Source organism: Schistocerca gregaria, chromosome 3, assembly GCF_023897955.1.
Source record: "Schistocerca gregaria isolate iqSchGreg1 chromosome 3, iqSchGreg1.2, whole genome shotgun sequence".
NCBI lineage: Eukaryota > Metazoa > Arthropoda > Insecta > Orthoptera > Acrididae > Schistocerca > Schistocerca gregaria.
Window position 1 is genome coordinate 230199233 of NC_064922.1, and position 23501 is coordinate 230222733.

The following is a 23501-nucleotide window of genomic DNA, read 5'->3' on the forward strand; positions in this document are numbered from 1 at the left end:
GGAAAACAGATATCAAATGAAATAAGCAATTATGCAAAGCAAAGAATAAAAACATCATTCAATAGCTATGTTGCATTTCATAAGTCAGTAGAAGTTCTCTCAACTCTCGTAGAAAGACACTTGTTAATCAGGTGTGCAGGTGTAAGAATGTTTCCAAGTAATGAGCATGTCGTATTTGCGACGCTTTCAACAAAGAAATGTCAATAGCGAGGATAATGGCTTCCCTTTTTTTTTACCTGTGCCACTGAAAGGCACACACTAATGGCTTGTTTCCTGGTGGCTGTCGCCCAGCTGGGTGCCCACGACGCATTACGCGCAGGTGGTCTCTTAACTGTCTTACCGAAATATTTACGACACCAGTTTCCGCTACAGTGGCAGTCTCATAAAAAAAAATTCACAGGTCAATAATTTGCGTTACAAATCTGTAGAAATAAAATCATTTAAAAATAATAGTGTTCAAAAATTTTCGACAGCATAGTGATACATTCACGCATATACAAAGTTTTCATAACTCTTAAAGTACAATTCCTGGTTTCCAACAACCTTTTTCACAAACCAGAGTCCCTAACCACTACTCATTATTCCTTACCTTATTCGTCGACACTTCTTCAATATTTCATCATAACAGATACGTAGCATAACCAAATAACTCATATAGCATCAGCTTAAACATACCTCAGCAGCATAATTCACATCGTCATCGTAATAATAACATCATAACACCATAGTCAAATTCTCAAAGTCTCTGTAGCTTCCTCCAATAATTTCAAAACCTAAAAAAATTCTCTGCTCATGTCAAAAGTGTCATCTACCTCAAATGTACTTTAAAAATCATGATCCCATACCAAATATGTCATTCAAAGCTCTCATAGTATCACAATGGTTCCAAAAAAATGTGAACAGTTCACAAAGTACAGACAAAATACAACTTCGTAAGTGTGAAGTTATCCAATGGTGTAATTACGTAAACATCTGTCACTGATGTAGTAAAGTAAATGTTTGTCTCTCTCAATTAAATGATCAGATAGCTGTGTAATTTATGTGTCAGAGAAATATGGTACCGATGTGTAAAGTTGTATAAACAAATACCATATTAGCTAGGTCTCCTTGTGCTTGCCAAACACATGGTACACAAAGTAAGCGTGTACCCCCCTGAGGATTAATGTAATTATATCCTCAGGTGTTACAGATTACAGCAATGGAAAGAAATGTATCACGGAAAACTTTCTTTGTAATTCAAATATGTTGAAAAATAAATAGTTTAATGCGTGTCCTGTAGCGCTAAATGTGCGTCTTGCTGTAAGACAATCTCTGTGGAAGTGTCATAGTTATTGTCCTCCGAAAGCTACGTTCTGCAGAAGTCAATGTACTTACCTCATGATAAATAAAAGTGAAATGCTTTGCGTATAGATATCGTATTACTACGCTTATTGCTGTGATGAAGTAAGTACTGTACTGTAACGTATTGTTGTGCTACAGAAAAGGCTGTCTCATTGTAGCTATACCACAAACGTTACTACTAAAACATGTTTTACTTTCCAGAATAATACAGAAAAACTGTGCAGATATAAAACAGATACACCGCAAAAGCAACAATGTAAATCATGTCACATATTAGTAGCGTCGTGATATAATCGTGTAGCTATCAAAGAAACCAAATGCTAAGTCATCTTTAATCTCACAGAAAGAACTTTAAATCCAGAATTTATTTTCAAGTAAACCAAAATGTTGCATTAAAATCTCATTAGCAGTACTGGTAACTGTTCTAAGTATGTCAGCCTTATAGTCGTTACGTAATCGTGCAACTAACAAGCAAGAATGTACACGCACAATAACACTGTGACGTCTGTTCACTATAACAATGCATTCGTAATTTCTGTTTAAAAATGTTCCCCAGGTTCTAGACTGGATAGTGAACTTCAAAACATTGTTGCATGTTAACAGTTTCTAAGTCTGACAAAGCATACTAGAAATGTGAAGTGAAATGTTTTATGGCAAAGACAAAGTTAAAAAGCAGATTATCTCTTAATAAACGGTTTTACATGTAAAATGTGGTGTAAACCTTTACTCTTCCTAGTACGCAGACTGTCAACTGAAAAGCAATTATCATGTGGTTACGTCGGTAAGGAACACTGGAATTTTGCTCAAGGTTAGCTTATGTTATTTTTCTCTGAGCCAGCCGGCGCACGCGGCTGCCTGAGGTGCGAGTCATTGTCTGTTTCTTTGTTGGCGCGCGTCGTTAATGGGATTAGGAGACCTAACTTCTACAAATTCACCTTGACGAGAAGGCCCTGACCTGTTTGAAGCTCGCCAGTTCTGATGGAATTCAGCTCTGTCGTTTTGTCGGTAGTTTACATAGTTTCTTGTTTGTCGGTCATGTGGTGGAGAATTTCTCCCGGAATCGTAACTGCGCGCTGAACTGTTGCGTCTGAATTTATTCTGTCTCCCTTGATAATAATAGTTCTGGTTACCATATTGTCTTCTTCTATGGTTGTCTCTGTGATAGTCATTACTATGGAAATGCGGTCTGTCTTTGTAACAATTACTCTGCCAATGGTTGTCATGTGGGTGGTGTCTGTTTTGTTCACGGTTTGCGTTGTAAGAATAGCCTTGTCGTGTCCAGTTATTATTTCTGTCATCGCGGAATTGCGACGGATGTGACCTGTAATTGTAGTGTCCCTGTTTTCGCGTTCCGCGATTTTCAGTGACAGTTTCCAATTCTTGTAACAGTCCCTGAAAAGCTTCAATGTCATCTTTGCAGCGTCCTGCCAAAATAATATTCCTTAAATGTTCAGGCAATTTCATTATGCAAATGCGGATGAGTTCTGAGGGGCTATATGGGTTTGAAAGATATTGATTCTTATGCAACATGTCTTCAAAATATTTGACAAGACTGGAAAATTCAGATTGTTCGAAATGTTTCATCATTATGATGCTATGTTTTACTCGGTCTTGTGTGACTTGGGACCAATATGCTGAGAGGAAGGCATGGTAAAATTCTCCTTCACTGTGGCAATCATGAATGACCGATCGCATTCTTACAGCTGGTTCATTCTCTAAATAGCCACACATAAATTCTAATCTGTGCTCTAGTGACCAGTTGGGAGGAAAACAATGAGAGAATTGATGGAGCCACGCTTGTGGATGAATGTCGTTGCCAGAATTCTTAAATGTTTTGAATTTACGTGTAGTAATGAACAGCTTATAGTCAAAATCATCGTGTCGGCGGGTCGCATATCGGTCATTGTTACGTCGTTTCGGCGGTTCCATCTCAAAATTCGGTGTACTTTGTCAATTACTTTCATGATTTCCGAAATGCCCTGTGTTATTATTTTGTGGTTGTTCTGTATTGCTATGTCCCTCTTCCCATACTGGGGCGCGAGTGTCCTCTGAAATATGTAATTCTTGTATTACTTGAGCCAACTGATCTTGTACTTCCCGCATTTCTCTTTTGTACTCTGTGTTGATTTGATTTTGATTCTGTTTGAATTTCCTAATTTGTTCATAGTCTTCAGTGTCAGTGAAGGCTACAGGTTTTGTGTCATTCAGATCATCATCTACCTTCGTAGATAAGTTAGTGAACTGATCTGAAAGTTCGGCTACTTTATCCGACAGTGAAATTATTTCCTCTGTGTGTCTTTCTGAACTAATTTTCAGAGTATCTACTGTGTCCTTTAAGTTCGCTTGAGTTTTTGCAAGTTGCGTAACCGAATCGGTAGATGCAACTGAGTCAATTTTAGCTTGCAAGGTCTCATGATTTTCATGAACAATAGTTTGCAGTTCTTTTATGGCTGCTTCGTGATTCTGTAATACATTTTCATGCCGCGAAAAAATAGGTTGGAAATGCTCACAAATTTGTGTTTTTACGTCATTACAGACTTTTTGACATTTCGATTCAATGTTATGTAACTCATTAGTTAAATCTTCACGTGTTTGTTCAAGCGTGGTGTCTAACTTTTGAAGCTTTTGTTCCATTGTGTCTAACTTTTGAAGATTTTGTTCCATTGTGTCTAACTTTTGAAGCTTTTGTCCCATTTGTTGCATTAATTGTAATAACAATGCACTGGTGTCTGAAACATGTTCCTTAGTCCTATTCGGCAATGCATTTGCACTGGCTATATACGCAGTTTGAAAAACAGAAAGTGTGTCTTGACTTATTTGAGAATACGGTGAGGACGCTAAATCTGAATCTACAGTATTTGCAAGATTGTGTCCTGTCATTTCGGAATCCTGAGGCGAGCTGTTGCCGACCGATCGATCGATAACGCTTTCCTGTTCACTAATTGTTTCACTGCCTACACCATTATTTGCAACCCGCTCCATTTCCCTATGCACAATTACCAAATTACTACTTTGAACATTAGTTAATTCATTACATGGTGGCGCTAACACACTGCTTTCGTCTTCACTGTTATTTCTCAGTTTACTTTGGAGCCTAGTATTACGTTTTTCACACGCCATTATTGTCACAATATTTCACACGACAACACAAAAAAAGCACAATTTGAAAAGCAAAAATAAGAGAACACATTAACATATCACTGAAAATAATATCTAGTTAATTGCAAGCGCAGCTGCGAAATACTTTGTGCAAAACTACATGCATGCCACAACTGTTTTACTGTACAACAATGAAAGACTGCAACTACAAAGGAAATTCTATGATTACGCGCTAGCAATAAACAAAAGCTACACTAATTACACAAACTACAAGAAAAAAATCAGAAGATTCCAGTGAGGTATCCTTGGCTAAGGGTCGACATATGAAACGTCCCCTTTATACACGAATGTGCTTAATCTGACACACAATATTTTTAGCGCAACGCAATCTGACTTTCAATAATCCCTACAAAAGAATGGTTCTGACTAACATTAACCTATACCTTTCACAAATCACTTACCTCACAAAAAATCTTCGTTACTCGAACTACTGCAATACAGCGAGCACCACTACTGCCAGCTAAATAAAAGATTCTAACTACGGAAGGCACTAACTACTGATAGGTATAGTTAGCAAATGAAAGATTTTAATAGAGAACAAACAGTGTATTTACCTTAATAGTCAAAATATATATGATAGTTCATGACATCCAGTCTTACAAATTACAAAACTCCGCCATCTCTCTCCCCACGTCCGCCACTGCTGGCGGCTCACCTCCAACTGCGCAACGCTACGCGCTGTTAGCATCCAGCTGCCGCTGCCCAACACTACAATGGCAGACAACAATGCAGACTAAACACAGACTGCACACGGCACAGCCAGTGATTTTTTCATACCGAGCGCTATGTGGCGTTACCAACAAGAAAACCTAAACAGCCTACTTACAGTGGTTCCATTGGACATTCTATGACCCATGTACTTGTCAGTTTTTTCCTGCTGTCTCTAAGACTTCGACGTCAACGTGAAGTAAACTATTAATTTTCCTTCCTATTTCTAGCAAGCCTGAACTACGCAAATAAATATAAGTATTTTCTGCTGTTATGCAGTTGTGATTTCGGATACTTGTTCTTTATCAGATTTATGTTTATACAGGTTGTTTGAAATCTTTGCATCAAATGTGTACATGTGATAGATTACATCAGGGGAAATAACTTTTGTAGGAAACAAAATGTTCATTGACAACACACTGTTGTTTCACGAGTTGCACGAGTCACTTTTCGTTTCGTCGTGTCCCAAATGTGGTCTATTGGAGACAAGTCTGGAGATCGTGCAGGCCAGGCAAATTGCTGCACGTCTTGCCGAGTGCATTGAAGTTCGTGGGCAGTGCGTGGCCCAGCACTATCGTATTGGAACAAATCCGAGCTCTGATTACAAACGCCGAACTAAACATTGTCGGAACACCAAATATGAGCGAGAACTGTAGCTTACTGGACCCCAGACAATAAGATCTGAGGTGAAGCCAGTGTGTTATGGACAAATACACTCAACGAGACAGCGCTCACCAGCTGTGCATCGCACGCGGAAACGATAATTGTATTGTCAATAAAATTCTTCTGGGTTTGAGGCCGCATTGTCATTTGTAAAATTCCGACGTTTCGGCGACTGTTGCAAGGCGCCTTCCTCAAGGCGTATTGCTTACTGCTGAATGAGCACTAGTTTGAATATATACTATGGAGGAGTGATATCATTGGATGTGAGCGTGAAGAGGAAGGGTATTAGGAGTTCATTTTATTGGTCTTTGCAACCCGTGTTGTCATTCGCGGAAATGGGCGTTTTCCATTGGTGTTTCCTTTACTGTTTGCCATTGGTGGAAATCGGCGAATGGGAAACTGAGCGACGACTGCAGCGTAGCGTTGTTTTGCTAACTGCCTAGTGTCGACAAGGGCGCGTCAGCGCTCTGTGCAGCCTCCGCCGTTGTGGCCTACCGCGCGTATGTTGCTTTACGAGAGCTGTCCTTCCGCAAAGCTGCCACTGCTGGCAGCCAAGACGCTCGAAGTCCGTACTCGTCTTCTCTATTCATGTTGTCGGGTCGCTTGGCTATTTCTGTACCCTCTATAATGGTCCTCCTCAAACTGAACGGGTGTTTCGCCAGTACTCGGGCCTCTCGAAATTCGATCTTCATTCTGCACTGTTCCTGATGTTCTGCCACCGCTGATTTGTTGTATTGTTTGAGACGCATATACTCTTGTGTTCAGATTACCTTGTGCTTATTGGACGCCCAGTCTCACTTACATACCCCAGTTCACGTTCGCACCCCATTTCATAAACTCCGGTGGCATGAAACTTGTCAATTGTATCCACCAATGGCAAGCAGTAAAGGAAACTCCAATGGAAAACGCCCATTTCCGCCAGTGACAACACGGATACCAAAGACCAATAAAATGAACTTATACCCTTCCTCTTCACCCTCACATCCAATGATATATACTAAGTATCCAAACTAGTGCTCATTAGCAGTAAGCAACACCCCTTGAGGAAGGCGCCTTGCAACAGTCGCAGAAACGTCGGAATTTTAGAGATGACAATGCGGCCTGAAACCCAGAAGAATTTTACTGACTGCGACAAGGGCTGCGGAATCCTACGTTTACATCGACCATTGTATTTTAGGTAAGTGGGGATCTAGAAACGACGGAGAGGCTTCGTCCCCGCAGTAGCCCTCAGCGGTACACAACCCCATAGCAGACTACAGCAGTCAACTCACCCCACCGTCTCTCCACACGGAACCCACGGTTATTGTGCGGTTCGGCGCTCAGAGAACCCCCCCCCCCCCTATCCCCCCATCCCAACCCCTCCCCTCTCCCCCCTCCGCCCTCCCCTCCCCCCTCCCCCCTCCCCCTCCCCCCCCTCCCCCCCTCCCACCCTCCCCTCGGTAACGTCTCACACCAGACGAGTGTAACCCCAATGTTAGCGTAGTAGAGTAATTATGGTGTACGCCTACTTGAAGAATGTTTTTGCGCAGCAATCGCCGACATATAGTACCTAAGGCGGAATGAGGGGAGACAGTCTGCATTCGCCGAGGCAGATGGAAAACCGCCTTAGAAAGCATCCACAGACTGTCCGGCGCACCGGACATCGACACTAATCCGCCAGGGAAGCAGTGCGTTAGACCGCACGGCTAACTGGGCGGGCTCAAACGACTATTACTTGCGTTAAGGTAGAATCTGCTTACATCGTTGAAGACCACAGCTTGCCATTCCATCTTCCAAGTGATCCTCTGTCCTCTGACGGTAGGAGTCAAGTCGTGCACGTCCATGCTGTGGCATGAGTGGAAGATGGGCTAGAGGTGTGTGTGGCAGTAGTCCCACTGCTGATAACTGGTTCGCAACAGTTGTGTTAACACGTCTGGACCCGCAAGCACCTGTGCTGTGGTACCTGTAGCCCTACAATCTGCCACTGTGCCCTTGCAATACGATGATGCTAGCTGGCGTCTGGGATGTGAAAACGTCCAGAACCTCGCCTAGGAGTGTGACAATGTTCACGTGACCACTGAAACCAACATCGTTGCACAACTTAAGTGCACGTCCAGTCTGTGTAGAAATTCTCCGAAACGACCATCCCGCCACTTGGAAGGGCATAGTTTCACCCGTTTCAAACTCGCTCAGTCGTAGCGAGCTTGAGTGCTTCTCTGTGGCCTGATTGTTCACTTGGTTCACAATGCTGCATCAGACTGAGCCTTCTGACCGTGAACACGCCCTATTAAAGGGTATACACAGAGGATGCTCTGGTAGCTATGCCACTAAGCTGTCTGTTGACCGACGACAGTGAAACCATTATCAGTATATCTACAGCAACAGCCTTGCCGCAGTGGATACACCGGTTCCCGTGAGATCACCAAAGTTATGCGCTATCGGGCGTGCCCGGCACTCGTATCGGTGACCATCCAGGCCGCCATGCGCTTTTGTCATTTTTAGGGGTGCAATCAGCCTCGTGATACCAATATAGGAGCTACTCGACTGAATAGTAGCAGCTCCGGTCACAGTAAACCACCATAACGACCGGGGGAGTGGTGTGCTGACCACAAGCCCCTCCTATCCGCATCCTCAAAAAAATTGTTCAGATGGCTCTGAGCACAATGGGACTTAACATCTGAGGTCATCAGTCCCCTAGAACTTAGAACTACTTAAACCTAACTAACCTAAGGACATCACACACATCCATGCCCGTGGTAGGATTCGAACCTGCGACCGTAGCAGTCGCGGGGTTCCGGACTGAAGCGCCTAGAACCGCACGGCCACCACGCCGGCCCACATCCTCAACTGAGGATGACACGGTGGTAGAATGGTCCCGATGGGCCAGTTGTGGCCTGCAGATGGAGTGCTGCTACCATCCAGGTGGCATTTACCACTGTCGGACCAAATCGACGTCGTCTTTCCAGGTGTACTAACTTTTTTCCGGCAGTGTAAATTGCTTTATGCCAAGATGGACTATTTGGGAGTCTAAATTACTGTAGGTCTTTCGAAGAAAAGTGCTAGCAAGTCAAGTTGGAATTGTGTTAAATAAGAAGTGAGTGCAAACAGTGATACGGTTAGGTGTGAAGGTTTATAAGCTGCGTAAAAAGCGAAATTCGGTTGGTATATAAATCCAAGCATTACGCTGCCATGACAGATATCTGATGATGGAAATAAATCCGAAACGTGTTAAGTGAGTAATTTGAGTAGCAAAATCATTTTGAACTGTTATATGACTTTTTTGAAGCGACCCTCTCAGTTATAATACAGGGCTACGTTATAATATAATCAAGGTCGCCTGCCTGCGATGAGATTTTATTTCTCAATTGTAATAACTTATGCCTGTTTGGTAGGATCTCACCGTCAATTCAGTGTGTCTAAACCCGTTTTGTTTAAAATGACTAATAACTACGCCATAATACACAACTGAACAGATACTTCAAGTTATTTTCTTGTTGGTTGACCGCCAGACTCAGACATTCATAAATACGTTACAAACTTAAATGGAGTTCCTTTGCTAAATAGCAGTTCTTTCGATTCACTATTTCTAATTATTTAACCGAAATGGGTGTTATGCAGGTAAATACCGCTTTTGGCACTGAAATTTTCGTGTGATAAATTTTCATGATAGAATTAATAATTTAATATAGCTATATTAATTTGTTTCGGCATAATTAAAACACAGATCTTTTAATTGAATCCGGATGCACGTAACGAGGTTCTTTGATTCCATGCAACCTCCGCAATAGCCAAACTCTGTGATAAATGTTATAACTTAAGTGATTCGATTAAAAGTATGGAAATCACCGAATACGCGATGTGATGTTGTAGCTTAATAAAGTAGTCTCCTAAAAAGACTATTATGTCGTCAAGAAAAATGTGTATCACGCTCCCTCTTTTCGCAAATACTAGCATAATTGGGTACGAACACAAAACAGAGAATGAAAAGTGTATACTGGGTTACTTACAAATATCCACAAGTATAAATGGTTCAAATGGCTCTGAGCACTATGGGACTTAACATCTGAAGTCATCAGCCCCCTAGAACTTAGAACTACTTAAACTTCACTAACCTAAGGACAGCACACACATCCATGCCCGAGGCAGGATTCGAACCTGCGATCGTAGCGGTCGCGCGGTTCAAAACTGAAACGTCTAGAACCGCTCGGCCTCACCGGTCGGCCTCCACAAGTATAAATGAGTTTAGTGATTTCAAACAAGTCAGCAAAATGTGGGAAAAATTATGGTTTCGTCACAACTTGATGTTGCGTACACTCGTAATTCAGTCTAAATGCAAATGGAGGTTGTGATCCAAAAGCAGTTCAATCTGTTGCAGTCTGTAAGTTACAGTCCTCAGAACTGCAGTCGATCTTTTGTAAGCGAAATTCAACAGGTAACTGGAATTTTGTCACTGTCTAAACACAAAAACTGAAGGAGTGATAGCTAATAAAATTTCTGCGAAGATTACGAGAGAGACAGTTAATTGACTGCCATATAACGACGCCAATAGAGCGCGTAACTAAAACACGGGAATGTTGGCCACAGACCTTCAAGCAGGAGTGAGAGTTATGGCCTCCCAATGAAACACAAGGTAACTAAAGGTAATGAATGAGGAATTTACTGGAACATTAAAGCCACGTGTCTGACAGGGATTCGAACCTTGGACTTCTACCTTTAATGGGAAAAGTCCCTAATTTCGAATACCAGACCGCCAGCTTCTGTGACCGAGCGGTTCTAGGCGCTTCAGTCCGGAACTGCGCTGATGCTACGGTCTCAGGTTCGAGTCCTGCCTCGGGCATGAATGTGTGTGATTTCCTTAGAATATATAGGTTTAAATAGTTCTAAGTGTAAGGGACTGATGACCTCAGATGTTAAGTCCCGTAGTGCTTAGAGCCATTTGAACAATTTTTTGAATACCAGACTGACCCATAAGTTTAATCTGCCAGGAAGTTTCAGATCAGCGTACACACTGCTGTAGAGTGAGAGCTCAGCATGGGGAGTTTCTGGACGGTGGATATCCTGTAAGAAGATGAGTAGACGACAAATCGTTGCGGATAAATAGGCTGGCAGTAGGAAGGGTTTCCATCTAACTGGCTTTAAACGGCATATCAGATGAAACATTCAGTTCCTATAAGAAGATGGGCCCATCACATCTCTGGGTATGAGACCTATATTTGAATTCTAAATAAAATACGTAGAGGGAGAGAGGGAGAGCTGTTGTTGATGATGGATGATGATGATGATGATGATGATGATGATGATGATGATGATGATGATGAGAAGGAGGAGGAAGAGGATGATAATATGTTGGTGTGGGTGCACGACAGCAAGGTCTATAGCACTCTTACTAAAATTCTACGAAATGAGTGTGGACAAAAATAGCAGACCACCAACTGCGACGTAGTGGCGTATACAAACAGTGATCCAATACTGCCAAATGTTTTTTATTCCGGTCTTTGATCACGGTATCAATTCTTTAGACGACGAACGCTTTCAGTCCATAATGACCATCCTCAGATCTACAATATACAAATATATACACCTAGCGAGCAATGTGTCTTTCAACATAATACAGCAATACGCATCACAATATACTATCATACAACCATGGAAATGTACAGATAGAATACGGTAAAACTTACGTTTTTTTACACCATGTACTTAAGTTATAAGGACATAATGGCATCGTGAAAACATAAATATAATCAGCACAGCATCGTCACATAGATCTAACGACTGTGTGGGCGATGTGGCCTATTCTACACCTTATTTTAGACCTATGTGACAATGCTGTGCTGATTATATTTATATGTTTTGACGATGCCATTATGGCCTTATCACTTATACCGTACCTTATCTGTACATTTCCATGGTTGTTTGATAGTATATTGTGATACGTATTATTGTATTATGTTGAAAGACACACTGCTCGCTACGTGTATATATTTGTATATTGTAGATCTGAGGATGGTCATTACGGACTGAAACCGGTCATCTTCTAAAGAACTGACATTGTCATCAAAGACTGCAATAAAAAAACATTTGAAATCATTTAAAAGTATCAGAATAGTAAAATTTCAGCGACAGTTGAAATATATAAATGTTTTACACACACACACACACACACACACACAAATAACGAAACAGGAAAAAAATCTGTTCCACAATCATCTCGACACTGGCTATAACAGACATCAGATCCAACCTAATTTGCTTCTGCTTCCCCATCACTGGATAAGTACAGTAAGTTAAAAAGTTAAAATTATGTGTATAGTGATTTGTAGATTACAGTTCTCACAGACTGTAGGACGGGGGGGGGGGGGGGGAGATTGGGGGTGGGGGGAGCACTCGCTGAAGCACGAAGTCATGCGTTAAGGGACAGCAACATGTTAGAAAGGCGAGTATGAGCTATTTTATCCTGTCCAAGTGATCATTATAAGGAATGCCTTGTTCGGAAATCGGTCTCACTGACTTGTCGCTCACGACCAGTCACTCTCCCAGGCAAAGCTGTCAGAGTCTCTGTGTCTACAGTGAAAGGAGAGCACGCAGGGTGATAGCACATAGTGTCATGTTTTGTAGCCCGCAGACTACCCCGTCTGTTTGGTTTCCCTGTTAGTTTCCTTGTTTCTCCAGATTCTCCCGCAGTCGAAGAAAGAGCAGTTTGTCTTGTATTAACTGGATCATTTTCTACGTCGGGTATATTTTTTTAAGTGCTAATAGGCCATTAAGGGTCTCAGAGGAGATAAATCTTCTGCTCTCAAGACGTATCGTTTGGTGCAGTGCCATTAGGACCCCGTAGAGCTCCACAGTAAATGCAGTGTGTTCGCTGAGAAGGCAAATCCTGAAAATATTGAAAAACGCTACTGAACAGCCAATGATGAAACCTTGTTTTAAAATAATGGTCATAAAATATAGACTGAAAGGTAATATCTAGTGTGTGGTCTTCCTTAAAATATGTTAAATCTTTAGGAACGTGCTGCAATGGATACACCAGTTTCCGTAGATCACCGAAGTTGAGAGCTGTCGGGCGTGGCCGGCTCTTGCATGGATGACCATCCGAGCCCCCCATGCGCTGTTGCCATTTTTCGGGGTGCACTCAGCCTCTTGATGCCAATTGAGGAGCTACTCAACCGAATAGTAGCGGCTCCGGTCACAGAAAACCATCATACCGACCGGGAGAGCGGTGCGAGGACCACACATTCCACGACACGGTGGTCGGATCGTCCCGATGGTCCACTTGTGGCCTGAAGACGGAGTGCTGCTAACGTGTTGAAGATCTGCTGTAATCTTACTTTAAAACTTTTAAATCAGCGACCATCATTCCTAAACAGTAGTCCCTTGTGCAGATCCCATAGGCCATCGTTGCTCCCTGTCGATTACAGAAAGTTTTTCCACTGGGTCGTCGATCAGCCATCTGACATGCTGGTTCCTGTGGCGTGGATAACGTGTTATAGCCCTGCTGCAACACGGGGATTCGCCGCCTTATGTGAAGTTCCGACTCACCAGCGTCAACACAAAAGCTCTCAATGAAGCCTGTTCTAAAGACACTGGCTGCTAGCGTTATTCACGAGTCGTGTACCATGTCCAACATTTTTAAAAAGGAAGGTCTGCAGGGCCATACATAGTGTACCCATAGTCAAGCGACATCGCGTGAAGACTCAGTAAAGAAAGGAGCAGATCCTCATGAACGATCTCTAACGTATTCAAATATATTTTTTGCTGTCAGGGACTGGGATTCCAGATCCGTAAGATGTGGTAACCATGTAAGCTTAAAATGAAATGTGGAGCGCAGAACCCACATAGTTTCTTTAAAATTCAGAATACGGTCTCACATCCTCAGCTGAGGAAATTTTAAAACAGGTGAACGAATACACACTGACTTCTTGTTTGAAAAGCTAAACGTCTCCTCTCTGTCCATTCCTTAAACCTCCTAATAGCCAGCTGAAACTGAAGAGCTGTTGGTACAAGACTAAAGGTGGGACGAAAGAGGGAGCAGTAGTCCAGAACAAAGAACAGAGACAGCGACTTTTAACTGTCGATAGTAATGGAAGATACAGTCACTCTTAAAACGTTACCTTGAGGGATATCTTTCTCTAGTTCTAAGCGGTGAGAGAGGACGCCACTGACTCGACAATTAAAACAATGTGGTGAGGAGAAAGACAGTATGAAGATGGGAAAATATCTTCAAAAGCCCTTCACAGGGAGCTGGCTGGGGATTTGTGGCTCCAAGTAGTATCATGGGCCGTCTCGGTGAGAAAAAAATATACCTATTGAAAACAATTTGCTGCGTTTGAACTCTGTGACAGTGTACAGAAATGGGTCGATCATATTACAAAAATGACCCATCACGCTGCTGAAGCATCCATCAATAGTCCTCAAGGCAGGTAAAAAGGAAGCCAGCCTGTGCCTTGGTTGAGCGACGGATGTCTGCAGTCAGGCCAGGCGGATGGCTGCGTAGGTTCAAGAGTCGGCCAAATGCAGAGAGCCTCGCGAGGGTGGATCATTTTTGTCATGTGATCCACCCATTTCTGTACGCTCTCACAAGTTCAAACACAGCAAATTGGGTGTAATACGTCCATTCTACTCTACTGAGCACCCATCGTGGCGTTTTTCTTTCTGACACCCTGAGCACACATCACGGCGTATTGCCTTCCAGCGCCTCTTTCTAATACGTAAAGGGATCACGTGACAGCAAGTAATCGACAACTTCCGAATGAGCAGTGCGAGCGGGGGTACATCGAGACAATGACAGCATTGAAGGATCCTGTAGAAGTGCTGAGTGCGTGGTCTGTCCCATGTTCAGCAGACTGGTGTACGATTTCATTACGATGCTCTCAACAGCCTACTTCTGGTGTAGGTGCATTGAACTCTACACGTACGACGAAGGTTAGGGTGAGCTAAATTATAACAGAGAGCTTTTTTATTTAGACTTCATACGGAGGCAGGTAGAGGGAATACATTGTCAACCTACGAATCACTTGCGCTGATACAGCGACTGCTTGTAAGCTGGTTGTGAGGGAAAGAAGCGCTGTTTATAAAAGGGGTCGCTCTTTATTCCTGTGGAGGATAGCTGTCGGGTGTCAGATCGCTCAGTTTCTAGTGGAGACATACACACATTTGTCTTCCCTAATAGTCGCAGTTCCTGCACACGTGTCCTGAACTGTTCATTTTTGGAACACAACCTACGACCAGCTTAGAAACAGAACTGATGACACTTTCTGCAGGACCTCACCATCATTTTGCAGGACAATGCTCAAGCACGTACAGTGCAAACTATTACTGATTTGTTTGACTGATGGGGCTGCCAAGTACTATACGACCTACAGCACTCCCCTGACTTAAGCCCTCGTGAGTTCAACTCGATTTCTAAACTGAAGGAAAGACTTCACGGCATTCCCTTCAGAACTGCTACAAATTCGTCGAACAATAGACCGCACCGCTTGAACTGTCAACACAACTGGCACTGCTAAGAGTATCCTATGACTTCCACATCGTTGGCAACGGGTTATACATGTTGGTGACTACATTGAAAGTCAGTAAAACCGTGAAACACGTATCTATTTTGTACGAACTGTAAATAAATAGTTGCCACTATTGTCCGCAGCTCGTGGTCGTGCGGTAACGTTCTCGCTTCCCACTCCCGGGTTCCCGGGTTCGATTCCCGGCGGGGTCAGGGATTTTCTCTGACTCGTGATGACTGGGTGTTGTGTGATGTCTGTAGGTTAGTTAGGTTTAAGTAGTTCTAAGTTCTAGGGGACTGATGACCATAGATGTGAATTCCCATAGTGCTCAGAGCCATTTGAACCATTTCTGTTGCCACTATTTAAGTGCCAACCCTCGTATTAGTTTTCAGTACGATATCTCTGATCAAAGGAAGTCCCACACTTAAGCTACGTTCTACTGCCGATAACGCCACACCTTCCATCATGTTCAGTCCCAGTGTTATCCGTTGTGCACCCTTGAAGCAGAAACACTTACTGCAGGCCTACAGCCGGCCGAAGTGGCCGAGCGGCTCTAGGCGCTACAGTCTGGAAATGAACATGAGCTTTTTGTATGGAATGTAATGTATTTCAGTTTTATACTGGGATGCATTTTCGCTGGAGGCCACTTTTTTTCGAGTTATTAAAGGAAAACGCTTTTGAAGATTGCTTTTGTACGTTCTTCGGCAGTAATTCGAGAACTGTGGCCTGAAGCGAAAACGTATCTAGTACAAAATTCCCTGCAAAAAATGCCACGTTCATTTTTTTTTTTCTGTAGGGCTAATAGTTTGTGCACAGCGACGGAGAGAATATGAAAATCTTGCCCCTGGTATCTGACGGCGTTGCGGTGTGCGTAAAACCCATAGGTAGGGACTGTGTTACCACCCTGTGTTACCACCAGAAACTTGATCGTAGTAAAATTTCATTGTGGACAACAGATATTGAATGTGAACGAGAAATTGTAAATGATAATGCTCAACCATTACAAGCGCCTTGAATGAAACAAGGCAGACAGCGAGGACGAGAAAGCAGCAGTTAACTTTCAATTACTGACAGATGACAGGGTTTTTCGGAGCAAGTAGCATACTTTCAACGGACGAGTTTTCTCTCACGTCGGTAAAAACTCAAGAGACCACCATTTTTTAAACCTATCATGTGACTGGCTTGATGCGGTCCGCCACGAATTCCTCACTTGTGCCAACCTCTTCGATCTCAGAGTAGCGCTCGCAACCTACGTTCTCAATTATTTGTGGGGTGTATTCGAGTCTCTGTCTTCATCTACAGCTCCCTCAAGCACCATGGACATTATGCCCTGGTGTCTTAACAGATGCCCTACCATCCTGTCCTTTTTTTTTGTCAGGGTTCCCGTATACTCTTTTCCCTGACAATCCTGCGAAGAACCTCCTCATTCCTTACTTTATCAGTCCACCAAATGTTCAACTTTTGCTGTAGCATCACATCTCGAGTACTTCGATTCTCTTCTGTTGCAGTTTTCCCACAGTCCCTATTTCACTACCAAACACAGCGGTGATTCAAAAATATAGTCTCAGAAATTTCTCCCTTAAATTAAAGGTTATGTTTGATATTAGTAGAGTTTTCCGTACCAGTAGTGCCCTTTTTGCCAGTGCTACACCGCTTTTTATGTCCCCTTTGCTCCGTCCGTCATGGGTTGTCTCGCTGCCTAGGTAGCAGAATTCCTTAACTTCATCTACTTCGCTATCACCATGTCAAGTTTCTCTCTGTTCTCATTCCTGCCACATCTCATTACTTCCGTCTTTCTTCGATTTACACTCAGTCCATATTCTGTACTCAACAGACTGTTCATCTCTTTCAGCAGATCCTGTAATTCTTCTTCACATTCAATCAGGATAGCAATGTCTTCAGCAAATCTTCTCTTTGATATCCTTTCACCATGAATTTCACTTCGACTCTTGAAACTTTCTTTTATTTTGTCATCGCTTCTTAGATGTACAGACTGAACAGTAAGGGCGAAAGACTGTCATACACATTTTGTAGTCCAAGCAGTTCGTTCTTAGTCTTCCACTCCTATTATTCCTTCTTGGCTCTTGTACATGTATTATCCGTTCCTCTCTACAACTTAGCCCTATTTTTATCGGAGTTTCGAATATCTTGCTGCATTTTACACTGTCGAACACATTTTCCAGGGTGACGAATGCTACGAGCGTGTCTTGATTTTCCTTTAACCTTGCTTCTATTATCAACCGCAACGACAGAATTGCCTCTCTGCTGCCTATACCTTACCTAAAACCAAACTGATCGTCATCTAACACATCGTTAGCTTTCTTTTTCATTCTTCTGTATATTATTCTTGCCAGCAACTTGGACATGTGAGCTGTTAAGCTGATTGAGCGATAATTTTAGCACTTGTCTGCTCACTCAGTCTCCGGAATTGTGTGGAGGATATTTTTCCGAAAGTCACATGGTATGTCACCAAACTCATATGTTCTACATACCAATGTGAATAGTCGTTTTGTTGCCACTTCCCCCAATGATTTTAGAAATTCTGATGGAATGTTATACATTCCTCATACTTTATTTGATCTTAAGTCCTCCAAAGCTCTTTTAAATTCTAATTCTAATACTGGACCTCCTATCTCTTTTAAATCGAATCCTGTTTCTTCTTCTATCACATCAGACAAATCTTTCCCCTTATAGATGCCTTCAATGTAGTGTTTGAGCTTATCCGCTACTCCTCTGTGTTAACAGTGGAATCCTGTTGCATTCTTAATGTTACAACCCTTGCTTTTAATTTCATCGAACATTGTTTTGACTGTCCTATATGCTAAGTCAGTCCTTCCGACGTTCATTTCTTTTTCGATTTCTTCACGTTTTTCATACAGCCATTTCGTCTTAGCTTCCCTGCACATCCTATTTATTTCATTCTACAGCGACTTGTATTTCTCTATTCCTAAATTTTCCTGAGCACTTTTCTACTTCCTTCTTTCGTCCAACAACTTAAATATTTTTTTCTATTACCCATCGTTTCTTTACAGTAACCTTCTTTGTACATGTGTTTTTCTTTCCAACTTCTGTGATTGCCCTTTTTTTTAGGAATGTCTATTCCTCCTCAACTTTATTGCCTGCGGAGCTATTCCTTATTGCTTTATCTCTAGGCTCAGAGAACTTCAAGGTATCTTGCCATTCGTTAGTACTTCCGTATCCCACATCTCTGCGTATCAAATCATCCTGACTAATTTGTTGAAGTCCAACCTACTCTTGATCACTACTATATTGTGCTCTGAGTCTCAGCTACTCCGGGGTATGCCTTGAAGTCCAGCATCTGCTTTCAAATCTCTGACTGGCCATGTTGTTAATTAACTGAAGTCTTCCCATACCAGCCGGCCTTTCCAAGGACACCTTCTGTTGTGATTCTTTAACAGAGTATTCGCTATTACTAGTTAAAATTTATTACAGAAAATTAGTCTTTCTACACTCCCATTCCTTGTCCCAAGCCCGTGTTCTCCTGTAACCGTTTCTTCTACTCCTTCACCTACAATGTATTCGGTTCCACATGACTATGAGATTTTTATCTGCCTTTACGTACTGTATTACCCATTGCATATTCTAATATACTTTCTCTATCGCTTCATCTTCAGCTTGCGACGTCGGTATGTATACCTAAACTATTGTGGTGAGTGTTGGTTTGCTGTCGATTCCGATAAGAACAATCCTATCACTGAAGTGTTCACAGTAACACATTCTCTGCCCTACCATCCCGTTCATAACGACTCCTGCTCCTGTTATGCCATTTTCTGCTGCTGTTGATATTACTCTGTTCTCATCTGACCATTAATCCTTGCCTTCACTTTACTGACCCCTACTGTACAGGGCGTTACAAAAAGGTACGGCCAAACTTTCAGGAAACATTCCTCACACACTAAGAAAGAAAATATGTTATGTGGACATGTGTCAGGAAACTCTTACTTTCCATGTTAGAGCTCATTTTATTACATCTCTTCAAATCACATTAATCATGGAATGGAAACACACAGCAACAGAACATACCAGCGTGACTTCAAACACTTTGTTACAGAAATGTTCAAAATGTCCTCCGTTAGCGAGGATGCACGCATCCACCCTCCGTCGCATGGAATCCCTGATGCGCTGATGCAGCCCTAGAGAATAGCGTATTTTATCACAGCCGTACACAATACGAGCACGAAGAGTCTCTACATTTGGTACCGGGGTTGAGAAGACAAGAGCTGTCAAATGACCCCATAAATGAAAGTCAAGAGGGTTGAGGTCAGGAGAGCGTGGAGGCCATGGAATTGGTCCGCCTCTACCAATCCATCGGTCACCGAATCTGTTGTTGAGAAGCGTACGAACACTTCGACTGAAATGTGCAGGAGCTCCATCGTGCATGAACCACATGTTGTGTCGTATTTGTAAAGGCACATGTTCTAGCAGCACAGGTAGATTATCCCGTATGAAATCATGATAACGTGCTCCATTGAGCGAAACTAAAATGAGCTCTAACATGGAAATTAAGCGTTTCCGGACACATGTCCACGTAACATCTTTTATTTATTTGTGTGTGAGGAATGTTTCCTGAAACTTTGGCCGAACCTTTTTGTAACACCCTGTATATAGATTGGGTCTTTGCATTTCCCTTATCAGCTTTTCTAGCTTCCCTACCACGTTCAGGCTTCTGACATTCCATACGAACAATTTATATTGGCCTCCTGAAAGTGTAAGACCAACGTAGTACGACGTAAGAGCCAATTCGATACCCTACTAGGGAAAGGTTATTCCGGGAAAATCCAAGCCCCTGACCCACTACGCGCCATCTGCCTACTACAGTACTGTTCATCAGTATATACTATGCGCCGATAAAAATAAGAATTCGGAGTGGGTAAGCAAGGAATGTGCAGTCACTCAACGTATTGCAGAATGCGAAATACAACTCGACGATGTGATGAATCCAGATTGATATTTGTTTCCAGCGGCTAAATATAGACCTTATAACTGGTTTTCAGCACATCGTGTACGGTACGCAGTCACCAGTACTGCACCGGAACTTACAAGGTTTTAGGTAATATTTAGTGAGATAGTATACCATGCTAAAATAAAAATGCGGCAAAAAATGACCATCTGTTTGAGAAATATCTTCATGTTTAATAATCTGAAATAATACACCTATAAGCCTTAGGAACCAATTACTCCCTGGAACATTAATTCAGCAAGTCCGTAGGACCAGCGTCAGTAGTCTGTTAAAGCCGAGAGGCCACGAGCGTTATATCTTTTACAGTGTTTGTGTAGTTTTATACTAACGTGAAAATAATAGCACATCCAGCAGCAGTTAACGTATATGTTACTCGTTCACCGGGCTGAGTGGCCGAGCGGTTCTAGGCGCTACAGTCTGGAACCGCGCGACCGCTACGGTCGCAGGTTCGAATCCTGCCTCAGGCATGGATGTGTGTGATGTCCTTAGGTTAGTTAGGTTTAAGTAGTTCTAAGTTCTAGGGGACTGATGACCACAGAAGTTAAGTCCCATAACTAAAACCCGATTAGGGAAATTACTATTTAAGACACAAGTTAAGTCCCATAGTGCTCAGAGCCATTTGAACTATTTTTTGTTTCTCGTTCATTCAAAGACCATCCTTTTAGTTCACGTTTCTCGTAGAAAATGTCTTATAATTTTATGTGGGATTACATCTTGCCGTCGCCTTATTTGTGGTTATTTTGCTTCTCAAATTTTCAGTTTAATTTTTTAGTTATATTTCTTTTGCAACAAAGGAGAGGGCCAAGAAAGTTTTCATTTTCTTTCGTGAAAACAGTTATCTCCTTTCCTACCTGTAATCGTCGATACTGACCATTACATCCAAAAATTCATGTAACAGGGCGGAAATCTGTTATATAAGACCCGCTTCTAGGAGAAATTTCTTCAGTAAATGTCAACACAAACAAAATTATCTTGGTCTGATGAAGCCTAAAATAGCGAGAAGGAAGGAATGGCAGTCAGGAGAGAAACGATACCCTGTAGAGATAACAACAAAAGCGAAAAATAGAAGTGGCCTAATGGTTAAGGCGCCTGGTTGCGGTAAGCAGGAAAACTGGATCGAGCGCCGGATTGGCACAATTTTTAATTTTTCGCGACATATCGTTATAAGTTCGGTGATATAATGAATTCTACCTGGAATATGTTGATTTTCATCGTTTCATCGTTTTCAGAAAATGTAAATCAAATGGTACCGGAAACACTTTTAAAATTAACAGTTCTTCCCTTTATCTGTAAATTATCAGTAGCCCAATCTAAGAAAACAAACTGGCATGATACTGAAACATGGCGTCCTAGGTCATGATGTGAGCAACTCCCCTGCATGAGCGTTCGGTTCTCTGCCGCCACTCGACAGTAGCTCAGACCACTTCACGCCCTCTCTCAACAAGTCGCTCCAGCAGATGGATGAAGAAACGGGGACGTTGGAAGTAGAAATGTTTCCAGCCGCCCCCTGCCGCACCGCAGGCAGGGCTAACGGCTGCAGGCCGCGCGCTGTCGCGGGGATGTCAGGCATAAGAGCGGCGCGGCCGTCCACGGGTCGCGTCGGCGGCCATCTGTGATAGAGTGCGGTGCAGAATCGCCCCCTAATGACACATTTCTTGCTGCAGACTGTCGATCGAACGGCCGGCGGCAGTACAATAGGGCCGCGCCGGCCGTAAAGCCCTCTCCAGGCGACCATCTCTCCCGCCACAGCCGCTGCGACGGCCGGCAGAGTTACCGGGGCCACGCGTCACGAGCCAGCTAGCTGCCAGCCGCCCACATCTGCCATCTGTCTACTGACGGACAGCAGCGTAGTTCGCCCGTAGTACTGTGCCAGTAATGTGGGCGAAATGACAGTCGGAAGGACTGACTCAGCTTACAGCACACTCAAGAGAGACATCGGTGAAATAAAAAACAGGGGTGGTAATATTAAGAGCACAAGGGGAATTCCATTGTTAAATGCAGATGAGGAAGCAGATAGCTCGAAAGACTAGGTTGAAGGCCTCTATGAGATAGAAGACTGATGTGATAAAAGAAGAAACAGGAGTCGATAGCCGGCCGCGGTGGTCTCACGGTTCTAGGGGCGCAGTCCGGAACCGTGCGACTGCTATGGTCGCAGGTTCGAATCCTGCCTCGAGCATGGATGTGTGTGATGTCCTTAGGTTACTTAGGTTTAAGTAGTTCTAAGTTCTAGGGGACTAATGACCACAGCAGTTGAGTCCCATAGTGCTCAGAGCCATTTGAACCAGGAGTCGATACAGGTGGGATATGGGATCCAGTGTTACAAATCAGAATTTAAAAGAGCTTTGCAAGACTTAAGATCGAATAAGGCAGAAGCATTAGACAACATTGACTCGTGGCTCGCTGAAGTCATGCTAGTCTTGGGTTAAACTATGGTTGTAATCCAGTGGGTTTATTTCTCCTGCGGGCACTGCGTGAGTGGCAGCAGAACCGTATATCGATACTAGTACTGCTTTACAATCTTTGGTGTGGCGGATACACACTACTGCGCATTGAAATTGCTGCACCAAGAAGAAATGCAGATGATAAACGGGTATTCATTGGACAAGGTATTATACTAGAACTCACATGTGATTACATTTTCACGCGATGTGGGTGCATAGATACTGAGAAATCAGAATCCAGAACAACCACCTCTGGCCGTAACAACGGCCTTGATACGCCTGGGCATTGAGTCAAACAGAGCTTGGATGGCGTGTACAGGTACAGCTGCCCATGCAGCTTCAACACGATACCACAGTACATCAAGAGAAGTGACTGGAGTATTTTGACGAGCCAGATGCTCGGGCACCATTGACTATACGTTTTCAGTTGGTGAGAGATCTGGAAAATGTGCTGGCCGGAGCAGCAGTCGAACATTTTCTGTACCCAGAAAGGCCCGTATAGGACCTGCAACATGCGGTCGTGCATTATCCTGCTGAAATGTAGGGTTCCGCAGGGATCGAATGAAGGATAGAGCCACGGGTCGTAACTCATCTGAAATGTAACGTCCACTGTTCAAAGTGCCGTCAATGCGAACAAGAGGTGACCGAGACGTGGGGTCCAACCCCGTACCATCACGCCGGGTGATACGCCAGTATGGCGATGACGAATGCACGCTTGCAGTCTACGTT

General features: G+C 43.0%; 1 protein-coding gene across 1 annotated transcript in view; it reads left to right on the forward strand.

The window, feature by feature from the left end:
* Nucleotides 1-23501, forward strand: part of LOC126354438 (uncharacterized) — a 432827-nt gene that overhangs the window by 245619 nt on the left and 163707 nt on the right. The gene's annotated exons all lie outside the window — the stretch shown is intronic.